Source organism: Paralichthys olivaceus, chromosome 10 (genome assembly GCF_024713975.1).
Source record: "Paralichthys olivaceus isolate ysfri-2021 chromosome 10, ASM2471397v2, whole genome shotgun sequence".
NCBI lineage: Eukaryota > Metazoa > Chordata > Actinopteri > Pleuronectiformes > Paralichthyidae > Paralichthys > Paralichthys olivaceus.
The window spans coordinates 5127181-5154883 of NC_091102.1; the positions used below are offsets into that span (position 1 = coordinate 5127181).

At 41.2% G+C, this 27703-nt stretch overlaps 2 long non-coding RNA genes across 2 annotated transcripts; one reads left to right on the top strand and one right to left on the bottom strand.

The window, feature by feature from the left end:
- Positions 1-925: 925 nt before the first annotated feature.
- Positions 926-26764, top strand: LOC109637950 (uncharacterized). Its single transcript, XR_011244306.1, has 3 exons — positions 926-1045; positions 1773-1837; positions 25385-26764. It is a non-coding gene; the product is annotated as an uncharacterized lncRNA (long non-coding RNA).
- On the bottom strand, positions 12502-16371 carry LOC138411922 (uncharacterized). The gene is made up of 2 exons (XR_011244410.1): positions 12916-16371; positions 12502-12683 (listed from the first exon to the last, which is right to left on the bottom strand). It is a non-coding gene; the product is annotated as an uncharacterized lncRNA (long non-coding RNA).
- Positions 26765-27703: the final 939 nt, after the last annotated feature.

The window sequence follows — 27703 nt, forward strand, 5'->3', positions numbered from 1 at the left end:
TCCAGACGTCCACTATTTGTACCAGAGAGAAGATGTCAAATCATGTTCAACACACACGAGCCCTGCACTTTATTTTGCTGCTCCGTAAAAGCAGCGGTGACATCACACAAAACCACCTGGATTTCAAGAATCAGAAATGATTTTAGACTGTTTTCTCTTTTTTTTACCAACACACGATGGCTTCAAGTTTCTATACTGGAGTTTGATCTTTAGGTGCACAGAGAATTTCAATGAACATTGTATAGATTTATTGATCTACTGCATCTTCAGTGTGTAACTCAATTCAGTAAAATCAACAAAGTGAATATAACTTTGCAATAGAACACATATGTAAGAGGTCATGGAGAAAATTTTGTTTTCTTATTGGTGCATGTTGTCATCTTAGAATGAGTGTCAACTTTGAAAATGCAAAAAAAATATAGTGCATCAATTGGAAAAAAAAAATACTGCAATGTGCTATTTGTTGCATGGGTGATTTCATTTGTTGCAAACATAATAAATAAACCAACTAAACTCTTACTGTTGAAAAATAAAAAAAGCCTTTATTGGATGGATGGATACCTGGCAAGAAAAGCATTTAAGAAATGATGGAGGTAGATTAAAAGGCTGTAGGACTGGACTACAAATTATCAGTAACATATAAGAAAATAATAAATTTAAGTCAATAATACTTAACCTAAACCCAGAACCAAACATGTTCAGTGGTAGAAGTTTTTCTGGGGGCGTGCAAAGCGTCAAAGATTTGCAATTATTAAAAATTATTATAAAAAACTGCTCAAACTTAAATAAACCCTGAAAACAAAACGTAATGTGCACATGTACATGTGTTTGATGTAGTAATCAACACCTTTACAGTTGTAACACGCAGAGAGGAAGCCTCATGTCCATGAGTTCACTTCAGGAAAGGTAACAGGAAGTCCAGCAACCCAGGTAAATGGGCGGAGTCTATAAAGGGGGTGGGAAGCTCCTTTGGGCCTTTCTTCCTGTTTGGAGTCAAACCTGAGAGAGAGAACATGAGGCCGGCGTTTGTTTGGTGTTTCAGTCGGTAAGATCCCTTTTTCAAATGTGTTTAAAAGCACAACTTTGATAGTGAAGCTGTGGAACATGTGATTGATGTTTCAGATTTGTTGAATGATTATTAAAAATGTGTTTGTGTGGGATTAAGACTTTGAGTGATTGATTCAGACTTTCCAGCCAATAACAAGCTCAAGCATTAAGAAGCTTTTAAGACCTTTCACATGCGCTGAACTCCAGAGATCTTCTGGAGTTTCTCCCGAGGGGCTGTTCATGTGAACACAAATGTCCGAGTGAGATCTGTATATTTCTGTAGAGTAGTCTTGTTTGTTCTGGATCTGGAGCAGTGAGTATCACTGGGATCGCAGTTATGTTCTGCCTCATGTATTTTTATCTGTGTTGCATTAGCTACACTGATAAAGACTTTTTCCTTGGTGCTCTTTAATAGAAGAGTGACATGGTTTATTTTCCTTTTGAATTAAAATATGAAATGTTCTTTAGCCTTTAGACTGTCCATCGAATGTCGTCTCTTAAAAATACACAAAAAACCTGAACATTTGCTTCAGTGTAATAGACTTTGTACCAGGGATACATAGTTTTTCTTCTACAGGCTCACAAAAGAAATCTCAAAGTTCAAACTATCATGACAATATTGTTTGTATGATTTACCGCTGGAGCTCTCTGAAGTGTCCCCTGCACTAAGCTCCACTCACCTGGTTCCGCAGACATTTTACATCAAAGCTCTGAACTATTTGCAGGCACCGTCAGTGCTGTGATCCAGGTCAGCTCCGACTGAACGAGTCCAAAAGAGAACGAGCCGGAGGTGAGTGCCACACATGACGGGCCAGCTCATAAAAACAACAATGCTTACAAGCGTGTGCCTGCAGCAGCCTCGCTTGTCCTTGTCGGGCCCTCGGAGGTCAATCACAGTTTTCCATTTGCTGCGCTCGTTATTCTCACAGGAAGTTTGCTTAAGCGGTTAATGTTTGGATGATGCAAAAAAGCAGGCAGATTTAAAAATGCAGACTTAATACCCCAGCCTATATATTCTGAAGAACACATGCGTTCTATAAATCACCTTTTATAATGCTTGTCACATAAAATGTTACTATATGACTGTGGGCTTGAGAGCATGTCCGCTGGGTTAAAGCTGGCCAGTGCAGCTACACAGCTCCTGCATCCCCCCCTGCCATCATCAATCTATCTATGGGGGCCATACATGCCTGCTGGTGCGTGTCTGAATGCGAGTTTGAGCGTGGCAGCTGCGCTCTCCCATGCACCTCACCTGCACCGGCTGGGCAGAGGCCAGGGACAGATTCGCAGAAATTTCACGGTGACATTTCTGAGGCCTTCAGTGAGCAAAGTGTCTGACTTATTACTCTGATAAAACAACATTCTATTGTGGCCCGGATTACCCTATTAAACAACGCTGGGGTAATCCCTGGTAACAGGCCTGTTGAAAGCTGAATCACACCCACGCTCATTGTGCAGCTCAGCCAGGGTCGAATTGCGACGTGTGCGGAGAGAGGGGGAAAACAGGAAGCCGGGGTCCTCTCTCTTCTCCCTGGTGGAATTTGGAGTGGCTGCACATGTTCAGCAAGTGCATGAAACCCGTGTGTCAAAAACACACACTGGCCAACTGCTTGAACTCTGCCAAACCCTCTTTTAAGTCCCTGAAATGCACAGCTGGAAGACAAAAGCAGCCTGTGGATGTGTGTGTGCTCCGTGAGAGGCAACTGTGTTCAGTTACAAATACAGTAGCCTAGAAGATCATTCGCAGAAGTTGTGTGTTTGTGTAAATTTTGGTAACCTCATGAGTCACTCCATCAGAATACATGTGTGGGTAACCTCTCCATCAGAATACATGTGTGGGTAACCTCTCCATCAGAATACATGCGTGCACTGATATGTTGCTTGTTCGTCGTTATTTAAGCACATTTAATCCAAACTCGTGTGTAAAACTTACCTCGAGGTTGCTTAACATTAAAAATGCAGTTTAAACAGAATAACAGATGTTTAATAACAGAACACAGTAAGACAATAAAGGATAATGAAAGAATCCAATATATTTAAGAGGGGATAAAAGCGAAAAAAACAAATGATGAGATTAATTACAAACAAGACCATGAAATACATCTTGAGCAGTTTCTTAAACACATAAATTGATGTTGTTATTCTTTAACTACAGAAAGCGGCTTCACCGTAGTTTGTGCAGTTTGCATGTGACGCATTCAGCGAATGGCAGCAGTGAGTGACCTCAGCGATATGACAAAATGTTTCCTGTCCACTAGAGAATTTTAAGCTAACACTGATATGTGGCCTGATCTTTTCCTAGTTTTGGTTACAACTCTGGCTGCGGCGTTTTAAGCAAGTTGCAGCCTGTCAGTGTTTCCTCTGAGTCCAGAAAACTCCATCGTCCTCTTATTGTGTTGGGACCTCCTCTTCAAATGCTTCCAGTATTTCTTCTTCAGGATGTCCTCATGCTGGACGCATACTTCTGGATTTGGTTGAATAACTTTTATAAGGTCTTTTAAGATGTCAGGTGTCTGAGAGACCAAGCATGTGAATGACTTTTATGTGTTATGGGTTTGGACACAGCTCTTCTGTCACTTGTTCTTTTTCCTGCTGCAATTTATCTGCACATGTCTTTTATTATCTGCATGTACAGGCTCATTTAAGCACATCATACTGTTCACAAACCCACACACACATTAGGAGTGTGTGAAACCGTTCAGTCGTCTCACAACATGTTCAGTTTGTGAACGCCTCCCTCAGCCTAATCCCTCGCACCTGCTCCATAAAGGAATGTAAAGTTAAATTTACAACCACGACTAAAGACCCAGTGGAAAGAAGATTTTAAACCGTGGCGGACGTTGGGACTTCATAACACAGTTGTTTAAATTGCTTTGACAGTTTATTGCAGTAATCTGTCTGCCTACTTCAAATGAAGTCTTAATTGCGGGAGGTAGATTTAAAATAAGCTGAAAACTACTGTGAAGACTCAACAAGTGGGTTAAAGGTCTTTGCAGTTGCTGCTTGTGATTCTATGTCGGTGCCTGAATGAACTCCTGTCAACGTGTAGGAGAAAGTTAAAGAATCAATAAAAATATATCGATTACAGCAAATTGAATAGTTTAGACACGGCTAGGAAAATTGTCTTGATTGTAGGACAAGACAAACGTACTGCCGTCAAATGATCATGAGTTGATAGTTCTATAATACGCATAAGAAAAATGTTGATGCAATGTTTGTGCATGTTTAATATTTTGTGCTTCTGTACAACCAGGTTTCTATTTTAAGAGATTTATAGCTGAATGGGAATAAGTATCTTATAATTTTTCGTAGCTGCATATGGTAAAAAAAGAGTACATAACATAACGGTGCCTCTGGCTCAGTGGGGAGAGTGGGTCGGTTTGATACCCGGCACCTGCAGTTTGTATTTCAAAGTGTCCTTGCAAGATACTGAACCACAAACTGCTCCTGTGCCGACAGTGTTCTGACTCTAAGAGCTCTGAATACATATCCTACATATATATAATGTTACTCTGCTGTTCCTCTGGCTCACGCTGTTGTTGTTCTTAAACCTCAGCTCAAACAAAAGTGGTTGCTATGCGTCACATTGGTGCTGATGTGAATAAAGTTTTGTGGTCACAGGTGTGCCATTTTACAAAGTCTTTCAAATGTGACTCAGCCAATCAGAGGAGTGGACTGGAGTGACGCTTTCTAACGAGCGGAGCAGCCATGTCTGTTGTCCAGATTGAGAGCTCACGCTCACTCACAGGCCGGACAACAGGTTGTGTTTGGACCGCACATCTCTGGCCACAGCTACTCTGCCCCGTCTGACACCTAATCCACTTAAAGCCAATCACAACACCATTACTGTGATCGCCTTCCAGAAAATGACAATGGAGTCTGTGGTGGAGGGAAGCAGATGGCAGGACAGGCCCTGAGCTCTGGTCGTGTCCTCGTCCTCTTCCAGCAGCTCTGGACTCAATTCTGTCCCTCATGCTTGGTGGATATGTTCATTAGTCGCAGTCGTGATTGATATAATCACTGTTTTGGCGAGAGAAGTAGAAAGGTGTTGATGGGTCGGACAAATGAGATTTAGAAAGTGTTTCAGGAAGGTCAAAGGGCACCTGGCTGCACACATCGACCCCTGCTGCACTGTGATGCTTTAATTTTGAACACGTGTCATAAAAACATATATTGTATTCTGCACAATGCAACCAATGATGTGAGTTACAGAATAACGATCACAGTGAATCTGCAGAACTAGTTTGTACGATTTTTTAATACTTATTGGAAGAAATCAAACATAATAATCATGATCATATTTTCATTAGTGTGAAATCCAACAAAATAAGTATCGCTATGTTTTTCTTTGCGGTGTATGAGCCTCAAAACCTTTCTCAAATGTAAAAAAACATCAGCGTATTGTTGCAGTACTTAAACAATTAAATACAATGTTCACATATCTCAACGACTAAATTAAAATGTTTTGTTAAAAGCTTCATACTTTCCGCGATGTCACTGAAGACATTGAAGAATGTCTCCATCTAAAAACTGCAAACGACCACAGAGACGCTTCCCAAAATTACAGAAGGTCAATAAATCCAGCAGCTGCATGTGAAGTCTCAGTGTCCGTTAAGAGAAATGAAAACGGTTCCATACTCAGTCATACATACGCATTTGACGTGTGTGTGTGTGTATCATTGTACATATGGCGAACACACGTTCTCCAGCATCACATACAGTACAGCATGTTGATTTAATTACACAGGAAGTCGGCCCTGCGACATATTTCTCTTTATTTATGATGTGTTGCGGCCATTTACGTCTAAACCAACTGAGAGGGGGAAACCCAAAGCAGCAGTTAGTCAGGAATTTAAACCGCTTGTGTCGGGAAAACATTCATGTTACAGTAAAAGCAAAACTATCAAAACAAAAACAAATGCAGCGAGAAGCGAATGATTACAGGTACAGTGAAGTTGTTTTTATTTACAGGTGCAGTAAAGCTCCATGAGGCATCTTGATGTAAGAGAATAACAAAGAAAATGTCTTTGACTTGTTTTTGTGTAGCAGTACATCATGGAGAGCATTAATGTGCTTTTACTGCGGCAGCTCAGCCACAGGCGTGAAAGACGCTGTGTGTAAATCATCATTTATTTCTTCTATTGTTACCTCTGCTGAGGAGATTGTCTGTTTGTCCGCAGGATTAAAACGCCCTAACAGATTTCTCATTCTATTTTAGAGCAGATCTAGATAAACAACGTATCACATTTTTTATTGCTTTAGTCAGAGTTACAGAGTAGCCTATGTTTCCCGCTGTTTAATTGAATATTCCTTGTGTACGGGTTTAGAAATGTGGTTATTGGAGGTGCAATGGATCACAAAACTCTCGGTTCAAGTCAGATCATTGCTTTTAGTCACCGAATGGATCATTTTTCGACAAATTGAATAAAAGAACTTAAAGAACAATTACGAGTTTTGCAGCATTCCAGGTTTTCAATGTTTAAACAAGGTTTCAGAGTAAAATACTTAAAGTGCAAAATGAACAATAGTGAATAAAAAATACCCCTTGATTGTTATGTGCAGCCCTTTGTATTGTCATATGGATTTCTGGTGGCACAATGCCCACAATATGTACATGTTGCTTGTGACTACACCGATAACCAGAGCGACTATTTCTTGGATCTTGGAGAGCGGCATGCTTCATGTGGCAAAACCTGTGAAACAACCAGTTCATCCACCATCACTGGAAATCAGGAGACATTCTGTTTATACGTCTACATCAGCAGAACTCAGCCCAGACTTGACAGGTGCAGATACATCCTGCATGGCCCTGCGCTATAAAACTGTAAAAGTTCTCATCTTTCTTTAGGTCAAGGAACCTTTTTCCTATGGAGAGCCATTAAAACTTTTATAACATCCTTCAAGGACCTCGCAACAAATCCAGTTTAGCTGAAAGTTACCATCTGTGGTGATGCACAAGTTTGCGCTTCCTCACAAACCAGGCACATTGGTTTTGTATTTTAATTTCACAAAATACGAGTTTGTCAGTTTTTCTTTGAAAGTGCGACATTGTGCATTTAACTCTGTTTTCACGACTGTTGCCAGGATGCTTCTCCACGATGATGTGCAAGTGTTTCGATCTCACTGACCACACGGCATCCAGCTGAAAGAGACCACCCTGAAGTAACATCTTAATCTACCACTTTGTCTCATTTTCTGTCATTGCAGAAAACATCATCTCTGTCACGAGATTTTTGAGGCTTTTTTGTAATTATAAATTGTCGTTCTGGATGTATAACGTCCCCAGACCGGAGGTTCCCTGACCCTGATTTAATGCAACAGTATTTGGACGCACTGAGACACACTCCTCAGTTGTCTGGATGTCCCAGTGTAATTTTATATATTTATTTTTTATCTGGAGTGGGTGAGTTGCCAGCTTTAGTTAGAGCAGGCAGACTAGGAGCTATCCTGTTACGTGTGTGTGTGTGTGTGTGTGTGTGTGGTGGGGGTGAGGGTGGTGGCGGCGGCGAGGGGCAGGGGGAGCGTTTGTTGAGTGGAAAATGGCCTCTAAAGCTCCTCTACTCACCTTTCGCAGTGACAACATTTAGCACGGTGTGCCGAGCCCCCCCCCCGCCCTACCCGCTCCCCCTTTCTCACCCACTCACCACCCTCCGCTGCCCCCCCCCCCCCCCCCCCCCCCCCCCATCCACATTTCCTTTTTATGGCTTCACAACCTGTTTTTGGAGTGATAGAAGGATGAAGTGATTTTGCAGTAAATGCCCTTCAACAGATGGTCAGACATGACAGCGGATGGTGGGTGGTGTGTGTGTGTGGGGGGGTTACAGTCGGGGTCTTGGTCAAGCTCCCACTGCGGCCGAATGTGACAAAATGCAAAGTGGAATTCGCCGGCCCCTCCAGTCCAGAATTGGCGCAGGGGAAAGAGCATGTGAGAGGCACGATGGCATGTCCTTCGCGGTCCGGGCGAGTTTGGGTGACAGCTGCGATGTTTATAGGCCAGCTTCGATGACAGTCGGGGGGGGCGGCTCGGATCTTTTCAGACAGGAATTAGGTTTGTCATCAGATTCTAAAATCCCTCTGATTTATGACATTTCCACTCCTGTTTTCCCATCCACCCCTTTGAACCCCACTGACAAACACCCAGCGGGGAGACGATGACATTCAGCAAAATTGTTTGTTTGTTTACCTCTTTACTTTCATCACAAAGGATGGATTTCCCGCCCACACCGACACGCACCGGGGAGCTACGTCCACACCGCATCTTTTACCACGTCTGGTCAAATGATAATCACTTTAGTACAATTTCATAGTGTCGCTGAGATAAAGTTTCTCGTTGTTGGTGACCATTAAATCTGTTTAGGCAGTTCTTATCACTGTTTATTTTTGGAGTATATTTGATTTTCTATACTTATCTCATGATATAAAAACAGGCTGAAACATCATGATTGACAGCTCAGGCTGACTCTTGATTGGTTGAGCACATTTATCGGCAAGACTTTGATACCACGGCTCAGTTCCCTGATATATATTGCTGCAATGCTTATCATGGGTGGTGTCCATCGCTGTGCACAAATAAGTTCAATCACCATGATGACTTTTCCTGTGATGAGCAAGGTTTTAATTTCAATGGCCCCCGATCCCTTGGCTCCACCGGACCCCCTCCCACCACCCTGTGTCACCCAATTAAAAGAGATTATCTAAACCTATCATTTACATGGAAACCTCCTCCGTCTCAGTTGATCAGGGAATGAAATGACAAAATATCTCGGCTGACGACCAATTAATAAGATTACACACGGAACATCTCTTTAATGGGAGGCGGTTTCAGAGGAGGCACAGATCAACTCGGCGGTTGGGGGAGAATTATTTTAGGAAGCAGCCTTTCAGAAATAACTGAAAAGTCAAAGCCGGGATCAGAGATAACGATTCTCTCTGTCGTACTTCAGGTCAAATAATCAGAATGATTTTCTGTCTGATCTTTTACCAACTCTGTGTCATTACCATTTTGAAAACTTGACTCCAGCGTTTTTTCACTCAATCATTGAGCAGATTCGTAAACGTCCTGTTGGCTGGAGTGTGAGGCAAGTTTAACAATCAATGATCCCAAAACAAAACACCATGTTATAGATTTGAAGAACAATATCAGAATATTTGAAGGTTGGAAAGTATATGATTCTTTGGGACTTGCTATAATATTTAGACTAGAGTGAATGTTGGAGCCTTCATTCATCATGTGAACAATAAAGTGTCTGAAAAGCTGTCAAACAGTTTTCCTTTCCACATGAACAACACAGCAGGAGTGTTTTTTTTTCATTTGTCGTGTGTTAGAAGCGTCATCATCCCCGACACCTGCTCGTGGTGAATCCAGCAGGGCCCTGTGACTTTATACGAGGAGGTCAGGCCGATAAAGTTCGTAGAAACTGCAGAGCGTCTCACTCGGACATTTGTAGCTATAATGAATGTTTATGGTGCACTGTGCCTGCTGGGTTTGGTACAACTACTTAATCAGGATTATAGACTTTTGCATCAGTCCTATGAAAACTTCAGATTTGTGTTCTGTTTCTGTGAAATACAAATAAAGCAACATTCCAAGTAGCTGATCCTATAAAATAACACAGACCAAAATACACAGCTTCACAGCTTTTGCAACTACTACAACTCGGTTTTCTTCAGTGTTTTTGTATTTAGCACTTTTGTAGAAAGAAGTGTTTTATGAAGGCAGCAAGGATCAGATTTGCTCCACCAGTGCCACCATATTGAACTCTTCTACTCCATCAGTAATACCCTGTGCAGTATGAGAAAATTATTACTACTTTCAGTGCTTCTGTATTTCAAAAGGAAATGAAGCTGGGCGGCATTTCCTCACATCTTAAAAAAATGACACCAAGCTATGTGACACTTCCCCTCTCCTTATCATGGGAATTTATAAGCTCTGCTCCGCGCCAGGTGCACCACACTGGAGAATACACACACACACACACACACACACACACACACACACACACACACACACACACACACAGAGGCCTACAAAGAGAAACTTAAGGTGAGTGATATGTCCTTCATATGGATCCTTAAAATGAAAACACATGCACAAAAACTTCGGACAAAAGCTTCTGTCTCACAGAGTATGGACTGCACATGATTATGCACATGTACAACTTTGAATATACAGTATGTTTTTATTTTCGCTATAAATGTTTGCTCTGTCCCAGAGCAGATGTATAAATCACAGAGGGCACCGTGGCCTCATGCAGGAGCGGAGCTGTGACAGGGTCTGCAGACCTTTGCCCTAGGGGTCACTGGTGCTATTCCAAACCCAATCGAGCTGTTCAACCTCTGATGGGAGTGGGAGAAGGAGTCAGACAGGTTCAACACACAGGGAACATACATGTCAACAAGCATTTTGGTTTAGATGGGAAAAACTATCCTATGAAGTCATTTGTAATCCCTTATGTTCCATTTTTAAAAATCCTCCAGTGTCTTATTTTAAAATAACTGAAATGACTTTATCTCATTCTTCCATCTTAAGAAACTGGCGTAAAATACTCAAGGGCTGAGAAAGTCAGATACAATCCGAGACTGAAGCATAAAATAATAATAGTAATAGGCCATATAACCAAAACAATGAGCTAAAGAGGCTAAAAAATCTCAAACATCCTGCAGAGTATGGTGACGATGTTTTGCAGGTTTGTAAAGGATGTGACCCCTGTGACCCCTCAGATCAGTTCGATGCATTCATTTTTCAATGTGCTTTAATGGCTGTGGCTCAGGAGCTAAAGTGACTAACTAGAAGGACGGTGGTTTGATCCCCGGCTGCAGTTTGCATGCCAAAGCATCCTTGGGCAGGATGCTAAACCTCAAATTGCCCCGTCAAATGCAGTGTATAATAGTTCTGTATGAATGAGTGTTAATGAGTGAATGTGGTTTGTAGTATGAATCGACTTGAAACTAAATTTCAGTACATTTACCATTTTCTTTAGGCGTCCATGACCCTATAATTAATTAGAAAGGATAGTTCATAAAACTGAATAGTCATGCAATGCAGCTTGAAGTGTCAGTATGGTATAAATACCAGAGTTGGTCCACTATGGAAGGACGAGGACACTGAACAGATTAAGTTTCAGGCTGGAGTCAGATTTGTTTTGAATCTGAAACCTGGCAGAGTGACGGGTAACATCAACTGCTTGTGAGTCCACGTGCAAGAAAATACACCAACAAGTCGTCTGTCTATGGTTCAGACCAAAACAAATAAACGTAGCTGTTATCAAATACCAGTGGATGTTTTGGATTGTCCAGTGTTTGACGGGCGGACACGAGGTCGACGCCTGAGGTTTGTTTTCCCCAAACTCCTGTGTTGCAACAAGATGCCCCCATGCTCCTGTCCTCCATCTGATCTGCTCCTCTCCCACTGATCCATCATCAGGTGACAGTATGTGTCTGTAGCTGAATTTCTACTCCACAAATAGACCAACCAGACAAGCCTCACTTTTTTTGAGCCCTTGCTATCTACAGTAAGTCATGCGTTGTGTGTGGTGGTCTGTGAACACACTCGGCCTGCAGGCGAGCATGGCGACCCCTGGTTCTGCCCTTGCCAACCCCCCATGCCGGGATATTTTAGGCCCACAACCCCCTGCTCTCATCTCAGTCTGTCCTACCTCTTTCTCCTATTTCTCCCTGTTCATGTTATCGCTCTCCCTCTCCTCTGTTGTTCCCCCAACTCATTAATCATCTTCCTGCTGGAGGTGAAAAAACAAACACTAACCCTTCCACAAGCATAGGGCGACTTCCGAGTGGTGGCAACAACTTTGCAACTTTTCAAAAATATTCCTTCCCCCAGCGGAAGGTTTCAGTCTACAGTGGATTTGCTCGCTGACAGAACTTAGCACTCAGCAGAGTCTGTCAGTAACCTCAGCCCCTGTCTGACGGAGAGACATCCACACCAACAATTAGAACTTAATAAATCACTTCCTCGTTTTAACACCTTGATGCTGTGAACTGAGGATGGATACCCCTCGGAGCATGATGTCTTGGTCAGAGATGTTGTCTTTGCTAATTAACAGTTCAGGCGGGCGGGAGCAGAGAAAAGTTTGGCAGAGTGAAGGCTATATATTTACATATATGTTTTGTTTTCATTAATGGAATATATGTTTTCTAATCAGTGTCTGGAATTAAAGAGCAAACTGGAATAAAGAGTCATTGTTTATCTTTAATTTTTTTATTTTCTAAGAAATATATATAGTATTTGTACATATATGATACAGGTCTGAGGGGGGAGGGTAAGGAGGAGGAGAGGCTTGGAGGGTGGAATGGGTTAAGGGGTAGGGGAGTGGGGGGAGTCAGGATGAGGGGATGGTTTAGGTAGAGGAAAGATGAGAGAGATGATCAGGAAAACCCCAGCATTTAAAGAGAAGACTGAGGAACATGGGAACATGTGTCCCTTTTTTTCTCTCCTTCTCCTTCTTCCCTCTCTCCTTCAGTTCTTTCTTTTCCTGCCTCTTCTTCTCTTTCTTCTCCCATTTCTCATTTTTGACCTTCTCCTTGTTCTCCACAGACATCTTAATTTTGACCAAGTAATCCTTTGCCTGATCCAGCTGAAAGGCAGAGAGCCTATCATCAAACTGCACTTTGCCAAGTGACTGAAATACACAAATATGCATATAACAGGTCAAAACCCTGTCCCATCCTCACTTCAGATGTATTCAAAGAGACGGAGTTGAATGAATTTTTGTCATTTACACATGTCTGCTTTTAAAGTCTGTAAAACTACTGTAAAGTAAGATGAAGAAATAAAAGAAAGTTGAGTTGTGAAGAGGTATAAAACTAAAAACAGTTTAACCTGAAGTCTCTCCTGCTCAAAACAAAACTTACTTTGTCTCTCTTCATGTTGGATGACTGCAGACGACCCATTGTGTGACAAGGTTGTAGTAAATTAAAAGTATATTTTCTGTGAAGTGCTGGTCTACTGTGGTCTGTGGCAGTTTAAGGACGTTGTCAGAGAGAAGATTCTCGTGCTGCTGATGTCTACTAATGGTCGTAGAGTCTGATTCTGCTGAGAAATGTTACTCTTTATGTGTTAGTTAATTGGCTTTGTTCTACATGTGACAACAAAGGATCAAAGGACTGTCTTAGTCACTTGCGTGTGTGCATGTGTGAGTGTGTGTGTGTGAGAGAGAGAGAGAGAGAGAAACACATTCTGTTCACAATCATTACAGTTTAGAGGCAACTCTTGATGCAGCATTGAAACTGAACTGTAACAAAGACACAAGGCCTCATATTAGTTCCAACAACTCATTATAAGTTAGATAATGGAGACAATTACTATTGATAAACACAAGTGAGAGGGTCATCAGCGATGACATGAAACACTTCACAGATGCCAGTTCATCTTTGCTGATGTTTGACATATAGAACGTTCTGTAACTAAGGCTTTAAATCACTGATTCTTTTGATTTCGGTCATTATTATTGTCTGCAGGTTAGCTAGAATTACTTGTTTACTCTTTCTCTCTTGTTGAACGATGCCCATCTTGGCCTCTGCTATCAACACACACATGCTGACTAACATAATTTGTTTCATAATGATAAAAAATAGAGCTGACATTAAGGTATTGTATGATGAAGCTTCAATGCCAGCAGGCTTCCATTAATATTACAAAGACATTTTACACATCAACCGACTTTCTTGGCGTCGCCCTCCCATCTTATTTTTTATTAGCTTAAATGTTTTGTTGACTGCTACAGCATCAGAAGGTCTGCTGTAACTGAAGCCTGGTCCCAGACACCACCTCTCGTTCTCACTTGGTATGCTCTGGATGGTCAAGTGGAACATTCCTGCAGACTGCATTTCACTCGGTTGGCTTAGATCTGCTTTAATCACTTCAGCGATGGCTGAGCCGCAGAGATAGAGTTACAGTACCAGAGAGAGAGCGGTATTGAAATAATTTTTCCATCATTGGGCCAAACAAGGTTTCACAGAGTCTGAGCATGTTCATATGAATTTCACTTTTAAATTCCCTTGATTCAAAACATAAATGAATGAATCTTCAGTTTCCAATTAGGTTTTGAAACTGAGACAAACAGAGCCACTAAACTCAATCTCAGAACCTGACAAATGGCCAAAATATCTTTTATTGCATGAGTCGAATGTTTCTCCACACAAAAAACAAACAACTTTTTTTGTTGTTCTTGGTCCATCAAACATTTTGGCTGATCTGCATATGAATAAAGGTAAATTAAAGCAGATAACCGATTGTTTAACTGTGGGTAGGGGTGGACTGAACATCAGACCACAGGGACATTACCCAGTGGCCTGATAGTCTTTTTGGCCTTGAACTGAACTATCAGCTCCGCTGTCTAAAATCATTGTAGCAGCCGTGCACACATTTCTCATAGTATTATAATAAGTCACCGATGAAATGGAAGGTCGTGGTCAGAAGAAAAGGAAAGGTGGAGCAAAGAGGAACCGAGTTAAAGAGTTTTTAGTTGCTAAATTCACCACAACGTTGGAAATGCTCTGTAAAGTTGAGTTGGGTTATTTTAAGTGTGTTAATCACTTGTGGCAGCTCCTTTCACTCAGATTGTGGTTACAGTTAAAATAAATACACCTGGTTAAGGTCACGGAAAGAATTTTCAAATGTTCAATTTGGGCGGCTGTGGCTGAGCGGTAGAGCAATCGTCCACTAACCAGAAGGTTGGCAGATTCAATCCTCATTCTTCCCCATCTGCAGGCCAAAGTGTCCTTGAGCAAGGTACTGAATCCCTTAATGCTCCCTGGTAGATGTTGAATGCACTAAGTGTAAGTCACTTTAGATAAAAGCGTCTGCTAAATGTAATTTATTGATATTATTGTCATGACCATAACATTTATTTTTTGGGAAAACAAACCTTTATAAATATGCAGACAATAAATTCATATCTATATAAAACAGCTCATTAAGTTGAAGTGGGAAGCTGCTTGTATAAACTCAGCTCATGCTCCTAAAATCAAACTTCACGATGACCCTCTTCAGTTCGAGAACAGATCTCGTCCATATATAGTGACTCGATCTGTTGCTGCAGTTGAAACCCGTCATCTGTGCATATAATGTAATATTATACAGGACCCGTCTCTCTCCACCGCCCCTCCTCCCTCGGCCCCCTCTGTCATAATGGTATGGGCCTGATCGTTTACACCACTCATACTGCGTGTCACCAGGTCATTACGATTATTTCAGATGGCCACCAATTAGCAGGCTTCTAATTAATCAGCACTCTCCCTGATTCCACATGTCACACTAGTTCGGTCTATCAGCACGGTGGAGCGGGACCAGTGATTTTATAATTGTCAACTAAAGAGCATGCAATCCATCTTTGTTCATTTGGACAGCGTCCTAACGGAGCTAGCTGAGCTGCAGAGCTATTCTCTCCTCCACTGCTGCTGTAAACAAGCTATTTCTGATTGAGTGCTCATTTTATAATGGGTAGGCTTTGATTTACACAGCGTTTTTTATTATTTTTTTTTACAATTTTCTTATTGTATATACAGTTGTGCATTTCCTCAAATGATAATAATTATAACAATATATTTCATTTGCATATAACTTTAAACGATGCCCAAAGTAAATACCAGAGAGTAGATCAAATTGAATAACTATATATATAATATTACATTATAATTACACATCATGTAACACTGTATGTAGTATTATTAACACATTGTACTAATCCATTGTTCGATGTTCTTTTTATGTTTAACTTTCCTGCCTGGCATTTTAAAGAAGTACATATTTAATGGTGGTTATACCTAACTGGTGTCACTGGGTAAATCCAGTAAGAATTCATTTTAATTTGTAAATGTCTGTTTAATATTTTATGTTAAATTATTTTATTTTAAACAAGTTTAGTACCCTTTGTTTTGAAAGTATTAGTACCTAGAAATATGTTTGCAACATATGGAATCTACGTCAGAGGATTGCGTCGCAGTTAATGAGACATTCATCTGTTGGAATCTAGACTGTAATATATTAAGAGTTTATTAGAGAAGCTACATGATAAAATACGCATCCTAATACGCATCCTAATACAAGAGTATTTTTTTTAAATGGTTTATTCAAAGTTAAACAAGAGGTTCCAGATAGAGACGTATACAAATATGCACTTGGATCATTCATGACAGTTTTCATATAAAACATGTTTTGCATTGTTAATATTAGATGAACAATTATGCGATTTAACGGCTCCATAACATTTTTATATTATTCAAAAGTCCTTTTAAGTCATGTCAAAAGCAAATAGACTTTAAGTTTGACCAAAAAACTGTTCACCTAAATCGTAGTTCATTAAATGCTGTAAAACAAACTCGATGTCAAAATCATTTTAGAATGAGGGATTTTGAATCAATTGTATTGTGTATTGTGTGTAATTATACCTGGAAACACTGGTGTGATCTGCACTCTGTCCATTTATTTACCTGGCATTTGCTTTTTAAAGCTACAAACATGATGGGATATAGTGTCTATAGGTAAATAAAGTGTGATGTGATTGCAAAGGAACACAACATGATGACGACAGAGAATCGTGCAGCGCATCAAAAATGTTTATTTCAGCAATAGTGCATTTAATTTCACATCCTGCTGGAATCCCACAAATTCCAGTATTTTGCTTCACACATTGCTGCCTCCCTGATAATTATTCTCCTTGCGAATGAAAAGTGGATGAAAGAGAAGAAAGCAGCGTTTGCTTTGATCACTCCATCAGTGAAAATAGCTCACTGTGTTAATCATTTCAGAGGACACGATGTGAGACCATGCTGACTGATGAATAGTGATGTCTGTAATTATATCCAAATTGATTTATGAGGAGACATTTCCAGAGCGCTTCGGCTGCATGTAAGGTTGCACCTGTTGCGGCCAGATGGAGATATAGATAGACCACAAGGTACAGTGCATACGTACAATGCACACGGTGCAAAAATAGAAAGACTGCATAGTAATACAGATCGCAGTTGAAATGAAAAGTCATTAAATTGAAATGATGACAAACGATGCATTTGTATACACACTTGATATTTAATTTTACTGCGAATGCCTTTTATCTAATTACAAAACGATGAATCTGGTTTTAAATCAACTAGTTTTCTGAAATGCAGGTTCAGTCATGTGAGCCACATTTTCTCCTTTTTAATCTAATACCAATAATGGAACAATAAATCTGTTATCCATGTACATTTACTCCATGTTTCAGTTGCAAGTTTCCGTAGAGCAGCAAGGGAGCTGATGAGAGATTAACTGTGCTGACTTGGCGTATTCCTGGTTGCGGTCGCAGTAAAGTTTGTTACTTCATTCGCGGTCAGTTGCATTTTAATACAGCACTGTCAGGGCCCGTCGCTGGGTCAGTGCAACCTTTCCCGTCAGTGAGTCACTTCTCGGTTTTAGCGGTGAGCAAATTACAGCGGGGGTGGGCTTTTCACATTAAAGACCAGTGGAAATCTGAAGGCAGGGAGGGCGAACGAAGACCGGCATGCGGGTGGGCGGCCGCTGCGTGTTCCAAATATCGTCACATCACATGAAGATTCCTCACCACACACATCAATCTCTCTCCAGGACGACTCACTGTGACCTTGTCTTTGGTTGCTTGACGATTTATCGTCCCGGTGGATTTGGGTTTTCTTGAAGTGCAGTGTTCTGACCTTTAACCTCTGCAAGACGATTATACGAGGTAAAAATGCACTTGTTCTTCCAGCTCAAATTACAAGCCACTGCTGCAAGAAGATGAAGACCACAAATGTCCAAACTGAGCATCTTGATTTGTCCAAGAAATTAAGGTTTAAGGAAGTTAAGTTTGAAACGCTTTTATTAATCAACTGACTCCGACCAATTATCTTGTGGTTGACGCAGTTTCAAGGCACGCAAATCTGATGCAAATATTGTTGGGCAAAGTTAAACTCGACGCAAACTGAAGCAAATGTTTCATTCACATTCTCGCTGGATGTGAACGGGAGGCAAATACATGAGACCACGTGACCACATTGTGATCCAGTCCAGCAGTACGGTCCCTCTCCAGGAAGTGTCCTTCAGTATGGAGGTCTTCAGGGGTCCAAAAATCCATGCCTGAAACCTGAACCCTAACTATAACCACAAATGGAAACACACCGGTTCTGCCAATTATTTGAAAACTGGGACCCACACCCATGCAGAACCAAAAATTGCTGGACCCAAACCTGAAATGGACCCATCCCTGAATCGAAAGCTGGGACTTGGACCCTTGCAAAAGTGATAACATTTTAATTTGACCCAGGCTGGGAGACATACACGCAACTGGCACCAACTTCACAGCTGATTGCATTAACACAAACTTTCTCATTTTAAAGGCCTCCTCCCCTCAGCCTGTAATCCATCCTCCAAGTCAAGAGAGTGGATAAAATACATCCTGGGTTTCTGTCATTACTTTGAAAGCTCTAATGTCATAACCCCAACCCTAGAATAGAAGGAGAATGAACAAATAAAACTTAGAATCTGTTTGGGTCCCACGTGGGGTTGGCAATATTCTTCTAATCTTCACATCTTTATATCGATCACTCAGCCAAAACATTCACTTCTGGACTTAAAAGAACATCACCTCTTCGTCTCCTTGCTTTCCATCGATATCGACCACCATGAACCATTTTATGGTCTGTAGGTTCAGATACTATTAATCTCTCACTGCAGATTTTCAGAGCTGCCAACAGGAAAGCTCCTCCCTTCTTCACAGCCACACATGTATCCACATTCACACCTGAGATCTGTCCGGTACGTCCACAGTCTTCCTCTGTTGGCCTCTGAGCCTCTGCGGCTTCATTAATTCCCTCCATCCCGCTGTTATCCATCAACATTTCTCTGGATTTCAGTGCTTGGCCTTTTGGTTCACAAGCCTTCTTCTCTAACCTTTAGGCTGCCGCCGCTGCCCCCGTCCTTTCGATCTCAGCGAGCCTCAGCGTAGGAATGTGAAAGTCAAATAAAAGTGCTGAGGAATCAGAGCGCTGGGTTGTGGGAGGAGGTGTTTAAAAATGTACGGCACCAAAGTTCACCCTGTTTTGGCCAAAGATACACTGGAGAGATATCCAGCGCCAGAGATTACATCTTTTCTAAAAGTAAATAAATGGAATTATGATGTTTTTCTTGGAATTCCACAATGTTTAAAAAAGCAGAGAGAGCAGTCCGTTCACACTTAAGGTGATAACTACAGTGGGCCTTTGTGAAGGCCAAGTGTTGGCTCAGGCATGATGGTTTACTTTGGAGGCTAAAATTGAGCTCAACTTTGTGTGCAAAGTTGTCAGGATTTGTACCTTGTTTACAGAGCATAACCCGGTTGTGAACTTGTGTGTGTGTGTGTCTCGGAGCAGAGCGTGAGTTTAGCCTGTGTTTGGACATGTGATTAGAAATCCTATTATTGAATGGAAGATATTTTTATGAGTAAGAACATGTGTTGGGTGTTTTTTTTAGTTTCAAGAAAAAACAAGCCCGGCTCTGGCAGGACACGGCCTGAATGATGGATGTTTTTCTGAAGCAGAATAGAAAAGAGCTCAATTTGATACTATAACAAAATGCTTACTGAGAGTAATTCAGTAGTGTTTCCAGTAGTTGTGTTTATTTAGTCGGCAGACGCAGCCAGTGGTTTACGTCCAACTGTGATCAGAACTGATTCTGGCTGATTTCAAATGCAAAATATGTAACTTCTGCTGTTAGGAGGGTCTCTCAATCAAAACAACAACAAAAGACCTAGTGTGATGTCATCATAAGGCAGCGTGGGATCTTGGGATTTGTTGTCTAAACCACCGATGCTGATGAGACTATGATACAAATCATGTTGACGTTGCGCAGCAAAACCGCAACCATTTTAATAATCAGGATCCATTTTGATTGACTTATACAAACAGTACAAGGAGAAAACAGCTCATAACTGATACTCATGCATCGTTAGTCCCGGACGTTAAAACTCAGACTCGGTTACCATGGGTAACGAGGATATGACCAAATAAAAAGGAAAAGAAAATAACTTCTATAGCCTGTATGGCCTGTACAGTTTTTTTTAGACATTTTAATGAATAATTGTTCCCTATTATATATTTAAGAGAGTATTGAAAATGTCCTCACAGTAGTTGAGGTGAAGTGGGTCTGTTCACACTTGTACATAGATACTGTCACCACCGCAGGCCAGCTTGTCCCTCCGGGGACGTCGGCCCCTTCCTCACCTCCTGTTCACAGAGAAAGTCTCTGAAAGCAAGTGACAGGTCAATAAAAGCAGAAATATCAGTTTGGTCATTAAACCACGACCGCGGCAGCTTCCAGAACATCCCACAGTCCCGTTGGCCGGCTCCTCTCCAAACGTCACTCGTCTTTTTTAGAAAGGTGATAATTTTATGATCCTGCAGATGCTGGATAAGCCGTTCATTGTCAATACACAGCGATGAAGCAATTTGTTGTTTGAATATTTTCTTTTTCTTTCTGCGGGACTGTCGTGATTCTGGTGCCGGTGATTTCGGATGTGGCAGCTTCCCACATATCACTGTGTCAATGACTAATGATGGAGTGCTCAGACCAACTCACTACTGTCTCTCAACACCCTAATACGTGGAGGTGTTTACTGAGGCGTCTTCACACGTGTATTACAGTAGGTCACACCACTGTAGCAGCCCACTCTCGCAGCACTCTTACTATGAGCACGCAGTAACTTTTACTACTGATAATCTTCAAATGTGCACGCACCCAATTTTATTTCTTCTTTCCTGGAATACCAGAGAAGGTGAAGCACATGCCAACACTCGGGCTGAGGAGTCTGATGTTGCAACAACTGAAACACTGCGAGCATTGAACTATCCTTTATCATTTAATTCATTTTTATTTATTTATTTGTAGTTTATTAAACTTCAGAAAATAATGCCGACCAAATTACTCCACTTGTGTTGAATTAATGATTCATAGAATATACATACTTACCATGTATGTTGTACCTCCGTCTTGTCTTTTTTTGATTTTGGGATCTTTATTTTACGTTGTTTTATGTTCACTTCTTGGATTTGGATAATTGTAGCTTGGAATCAGTATGAAAAAGGGAAAGCAACCTTTTAGACTTAAAGATTCTGGAGAAAATAAAAGGAGTAATAAGTATTATTGGAACCACTTCATTGTTGCATGAAGGAAAATCACAAACATCTTATTTAACTTAACCCTCAGACATTTATTCTCATTCCAAAAAAGTATTCACTGGATTCCAAGAAGTCTGTTATTGTAAAGAATCAACAAAATCATGCAGTGAAAAAAAAGTTCAGACTAAAACTGGATTCTTTCCATAATATGTCAATATTGTTAAGACATAGAAATTTTAATCTGTCACGCATCAGACAGAGTTTTCAATTATACCAGCGTCTGCTTAATGTCATGTTTTTGAATTCAAAAATTAAAAACCCAGAGTGTTGTGGTTCTCCTCGTGTCAGGACACCAGACAATTCCCCTGTTATATCAAGCTTAGGGTTATGTGTTGTTTTGTTGCTGTCTGAACTACGCGATGTTCTATTTCAGCGCTCACTTGAAAGACCTCTCTGTCACATTAATCAGGACTGCGGTGAAATACCAGGCAGTGTTTTCCTGTCAATCCAGAGGCCTCTGCCCACACTGGCAGCGATTCATGTAAAAAACAAAAAATTGTAGCTATATTTGTAGCCGCAGCTTTTTGGCAGGACGTCAAATCTAATACTGTTCCCCTGTGCCAACACTCTGGGCATGGAGAATCAGGATCCCCACGCAAACGCACCATCATATAGATAGAAACACACACTCGCATACATAAAATCTGATGTAAGAGCACACATGGCCAACTGACACACAAACGAACACACAACAGATGCTGTCTCTTTATCGGTCAGTGCGGAAAATCCATCCATCTGCTGATGTTATTCCTAGCAACTCAAGTTATATTGCTACGGTAAAGATCTCCCCACATGAACTTGTCAGTCAAGCTGCAGCGACTTCGCGTTTTTTTATTGTCGAGGCGTCCCAGCCCCTCGTCTGGTGCCGTCATTTGAATTTTTGTTCATTCCCACATTGTGGTTTATCTGTGTTTATCCGTTTACAGCTTTCCCCTGCATGCCCTCATTAAAGCGACGCCGTGTGTTACAGCCCGGTGAATTTAAGCATGAGGAAGAGCTTTATGTTCACGAGACCAAAAAAAAGTCAAGCAACATTTCAGAGTTTCTGAATGAAAAACAACTTAATGGGGAGATTATAGCTGTGCATCTCCCTCGGGTGCTGGAGAACATTGTCGCAGCACTAAATCGATCAAAATGTGCATGTTGCGAAAACTGAAAAGGTGCTCTGTACAAGCCGTACATCATGGCGGCTAAGAAACCACATGTGTTTGGACAAATGTGTGATTTAGTGTTGTGGGTTTAGAGGAGAAAAGCCAGGAAAACTTGATAAACCACATAAATCCACCATAACCGCAGAAAGCCTCCGTAAACGAGAGTAATGCCCAAATTAAGTGTGAGAAAAAGGAGGTAAAGAATGACTTTGTAATACCTTTAAGGACACGGTTTACTCTAGGATGAGTGTCGGGTTTCCTCGGAAATATTGCCACGTCCGAAATGCGGGGGTGACATTTGTCTCATTTTGCACGCTGACTTACGCTCCGGTATTACACTGGAAATAGTTATGCTTGAATTTCAAGCTGTTGTGCTGTTGCACCGACAATTTTTTTTTTTTTTGTCTTTCCATTCAAAATCTGCTTCACTCCCACAGTGTGTGTTTACTGAAGGGATGAGGACATTCGGGGAACAGACGGAGACATTATGCAGCACATGTTTTTAAACGTGGTGACAATATTTGATTAATTATCACAAGGAAAGTCTGATCTGTTATTTGCAGTGGTAGAAAGTAACTAAAATATGGGTATATAAATAAAATAAGGTACTTAAACGTACTTTTATTTATTGCCGTCATTTACCTCACCACTTTACACAGGCAAATATTGTGCTTTTTCCTTAACTGCTGTAAATTAACCAGTAATTTTGCACTTTTGATATATAAATGCATAATGATATAATGATAAAATCAACAAAAAATATTTTAATGATTGACTTAAAACTTCTTTTGCAGTTTTCAGTGGAAAGTAATTAAGTACATTTATCATACTGCACTTAAGAAGCCTATTATTTATTTATTTTTAAATTGTGTACTATTTGTACTTTGCATGGGTATTGAGTATCCTACTTTATTAATATTAGTTTTTAATATTTGTAGTTTAATAGATACAGAATTTACAAAATATATTACCGTAAAATGATAAAATGTGACGCATTATTACATCCAAATATCCAACAGCTGTTTTTAGTTGAGGTGAAGATTTTAACTTATCCTTTGACTTGATATTATTAATTATCTTGTTGCACAAAATAAAAAAACGTCCTAAAATTGGGCATTTCAAAAAATATGTAGTTTTACATTTGATACTTTGTACTTTTACTTTTGATACTTTGTACTTTTACTTTTGATACTTTGTACTTTTACTTTTGATACTCAAAATACAATAAATTAGATGTCGCTGATAATACGTAACAATACGAATATTTCTAACAGGTGTATTGTGTATACTTATGTTCAGCGTGTACAGGTAAATGTAATAAAGAATTTGTAGGTCAGTGAAGTAACTGCATAGAAAAACACCAGTGTTTGTCTTGATGTGGATGCAGGATAGTAACAGGTGTTGAATCCCAGTGACGTTGATGGATTTCTGAGAAGACCCGGGGGTCGACTGCGCTGCCCAATCACACCAGCACGCTGCGGACCTCCACTTGTTATGGACAAGCTGCTGACCTGCAACCACGCAACCTTGATCTGCGATTATACAACCACGACCTGACACGTATGGCCTCGGGAGGGATGTCATGGAAAAGCTCTCAGCGTTTCCCGCAGCACTGTTCCCACTGCAGGCCGACGCGCTCGGAGGCCTCTGGTTTCCCTTTGTAACTTCACAGACGCTGAATCTTAGCCGGTTCTATAAAACCCGGTCTTTAAATGCGAGGCGGGCAGCAGGTGGGGGCTCCATGCCATGCCAGGAATGCTGAGCAGGGGGAAGGACTCGGTGGGGGCGTAAAGATGCCCATTGGCACCGTGGAGGAGACCTCTGTGGAGCTGCTGTTTCAGGCTGCACGGCCAGTGGGAACGAGCTCGGCTCAGAGTCTCTACATGTGAACCTGTCACTCTTGCAATCTGGACGCTTGGTGGGGAAGGAGGGGTGTGTGTATAGGGGGTGGATTTAGACCATTAGTTCTGGGCTGCCCAGGCACACACTCACATGTGTGTGGAGAGTCACTGAGGTCTTTCTGCTAATTATAGGCTGAAATCTGACAGAGAAAAATTAGAGGGAAAAGGGACAGCTGCAGGGTCCTGTGGACAACGAAGGGAAGAGGAGAAGAGGGGGGAGGGGGTTTTGATTTCTCACTAAATCCTCCAACCCCCTCCTTGAGCCGAAAAACAAAATTCAATCATCTTGGTGTCCTCCTCGCTCCCTTATCCCCTCTCAACCCCACTCTCTCCCTCGTCCTCTCAGACAGGAGGTCGGGGGTCACTCCCAGATGGGATCAGAGCAGGTTTCACGGGACGTCCCATCTTTTCCCTGAACTAATGCTGTTTTCTAGGGGGAGCTTAGGCAGCAGCAGGAGCAGGATTCTGAGACCTCCCCGGTGTGAAACTGGCCACTAGCGTATCACGCACACACACACACACACACCTGTGCTAACACACAAACACACTCAGACTCCTGCATATTTAAGGTTTGAGCATCTCCACATTGTTTTCATTTGATTTCCTGTAAATTATTGTGATTAATTGCAAATTGTCTTGATAAAAAAAACATAAGAGATATAGAGGCACTAACTTCAGGTTAGTGTTTGACCTTTGAGTTCATCTCCGCTGTTCGGTGCAAGGTCACAAGGACAGAAACTTTACAGGTTTCTCATGGCATCAATTTGATAATTTCATTTTAGTGTCTTATCTTTTTTAAACAGAATCTGAACTTGTTTTGTCTTACCACGGACTGTATCCTCAGTTTTATCCATTTGGATCCATCACACTCTCTCTAATACACACACACACACACACACACACACCTAGTTGGAGTTCAGCTTCCCGACAAAAGCAAAAGTGTGTGTTTGGTTCTGAGGAGCATGTTGCTCATCTCATCCTTCATAATGTGCTAGTGTGCAAAATGTCTCTCAATGTCAGTGTAATATTGTAAGATCATTATCTTGTTACAGGGGTTTGTGTGAGAATGTCATGAGCCTCACAGCTGAGGCACAGTAGCTAAGTCCAGATCGTTTCCCTCCGCAGGCTGATTGACAGGTGTCCAACAATCCCCCTGGCTTTGTGCCGGAGATCCGAAGAGGCCGAGCGGAGGCCCCGGTGCAGACGGCGCTGACCTTGCTCGGCTCATCAATAGCCTTCATTTCTCCCAGGCTGCATGCGACAGGTGCTCAGGCCCTAACCTCTGCTCAGCCCCCACCTCCCCCTCCAACCTAAATCCTGCCCGTTTTTATTGGTCCTTCTGCCTTTCCCCTCATCCGTTTCCTCCAGGGACATTTAGGAGCACGGCTCAGGTCTCATGGCTTAAATTAAATGCCTGTGGTTAATTAGCCGAGGCTGCTATTACCAGCGGAGGTGGAAACCCTTACCAGTGCACCCAGGGCTGGGAACATTGGGAACTGTGTGGCCTCCAGTCCGAAAACAAGACGGCATTTGTAGTTTCTCCATTCCTGCTCCAAACCTTTAACAGGACACACGTCTCCATCTTCCTGAGTCAAATTCAGCAAAGTGCAGAGAGTCCAGAACAAGACTCACACCTCCCCCCTAGTGGCTGCTACTGTGCATGCTTCCCTGCAAGTTTCAAGGTCACTAAAGGAAGTTTTGCATTTAGATGAGCAGCAACTATGTTTTTAATCATTATAAATATATAGATATGTGTGATTATGTACATAGTTGAAAATATATTATAATTAGAATAATTTAAGAAGGTGTATTTTAAAAATGTAGCATGCATAAATCCAGAATCCATTTAATTATCATTATAATAGTAATAATCATCCATTTTAGAGCATAAAGATAAATTATAGAATTAGAATACATAAATATAAAAATATTTCCAACACCTCGACAGCCTCTACATGTATTTAGGATTGTCGCACATTTCATCTCCTCGCTGTATTGAGTGTGTGTAAGATCTGACCTGATGGTGCTCTCATTTTCCTCGTACACACATTGCAGACCTGGGATCTTATTTGAGATTGTATATTTATTTCTAAAAACATCATTATTCATGCTTTAGCTCATTCTCTTACTTTTGTTTTTCAGACATTAAGGGCTGCAGGGAAGTTCCTCAAAATGTTTGGCTCAGTTCAATTATGTTCCTCTCATTTCTAGATGTTGTTTTTCCATCAAATGCATTGTGAGGGTAAAAATAATAAAAATCACATAATGATTATAAGAATGTATAAATAACATAAATATTAGAAGCAATGCAACTGTATGCATAATATATATGTATATAAGTATAAATATTTATAGAATATATAATGTAGGCCTGATCCATAACAACAAATCGTAATTAAACTTTATCTCAACAGTAAATGTCCTTCATGTGTCTGTGTGACTTTAGTGGTTCCTTGGTTACTAAGCTGTGTTTATTCCTAAACCTCCCATATGATGTATCACACTGGAGTAAAACTTGGCCTCATCTCAAGGTCTCAGCACACCAGGGTTGCCGTGGGAACTGCAGACAAAATCCTTAAAAATGACTCAGGAGTTCACGCCCTCCACATTCATACTGCTGTGTTACAGGAGGACAGGAGTCACAACATATATCTATGTAAAGAGTGGGGCAGCTTTCTTCGGTTAACAGAAACATCGAATCACTAAATTCATTTCATGCAGATATTTTCTAGTATTAGATATTGTCTAACATTTGGAGCCAATCCCAGCTGACGAGAGACGCAGGGGTGTGTTTAAAGATGGTGATTTAAAATGAAATGCTGCTGTGACATATTGAGTTCAAGTTCCCCACACACAGTTTGATTTCTTACATTTGTTAAACACCGATCAACACAAATCCAAAGACAGGTCACTCTGAGCAGGAACAGGGAAAGTTTATGATTTGGGTGAACTGACCCTTTAACACTGGAGTCTCAGTTATCATGGGAGAGCAATTAGTTTTTTTCTAAAATGTCAAAGAGGTAAAAGGGACAAACTTTTTACATACTAATACTAATCACACTTTAAATCCCACAGAGGGCTGGTGATTGTACAAATATGTTTATCATCACTAAAATCTGATTCGTCCACACGTCACATTTTTCTCTTATCAAGAGAAACAAACCTTACTCATGTCTGAAAGGTCAATTCTCATTTTCACAAAACCCCAAGTCAAACTCTAACTCAGTTAAACTCAAGTACATTTTTTAATTCCTCTGGCCTCCCCTCCTCCCTTGTTGTGCACAGCCTGTGCTGCTGTGTGGCTGCACTGTGTGAGAAGCTGTTAACACCGTTATTCCTAACGCAGATGAAGGGGCAGCTCGCTCACAGACCTGAAGCCTCTGAGTCATCCGGAGGAACCCGCAGCTGAGCGGCTGTCACATGACCGACGGCATTAACTTCTAA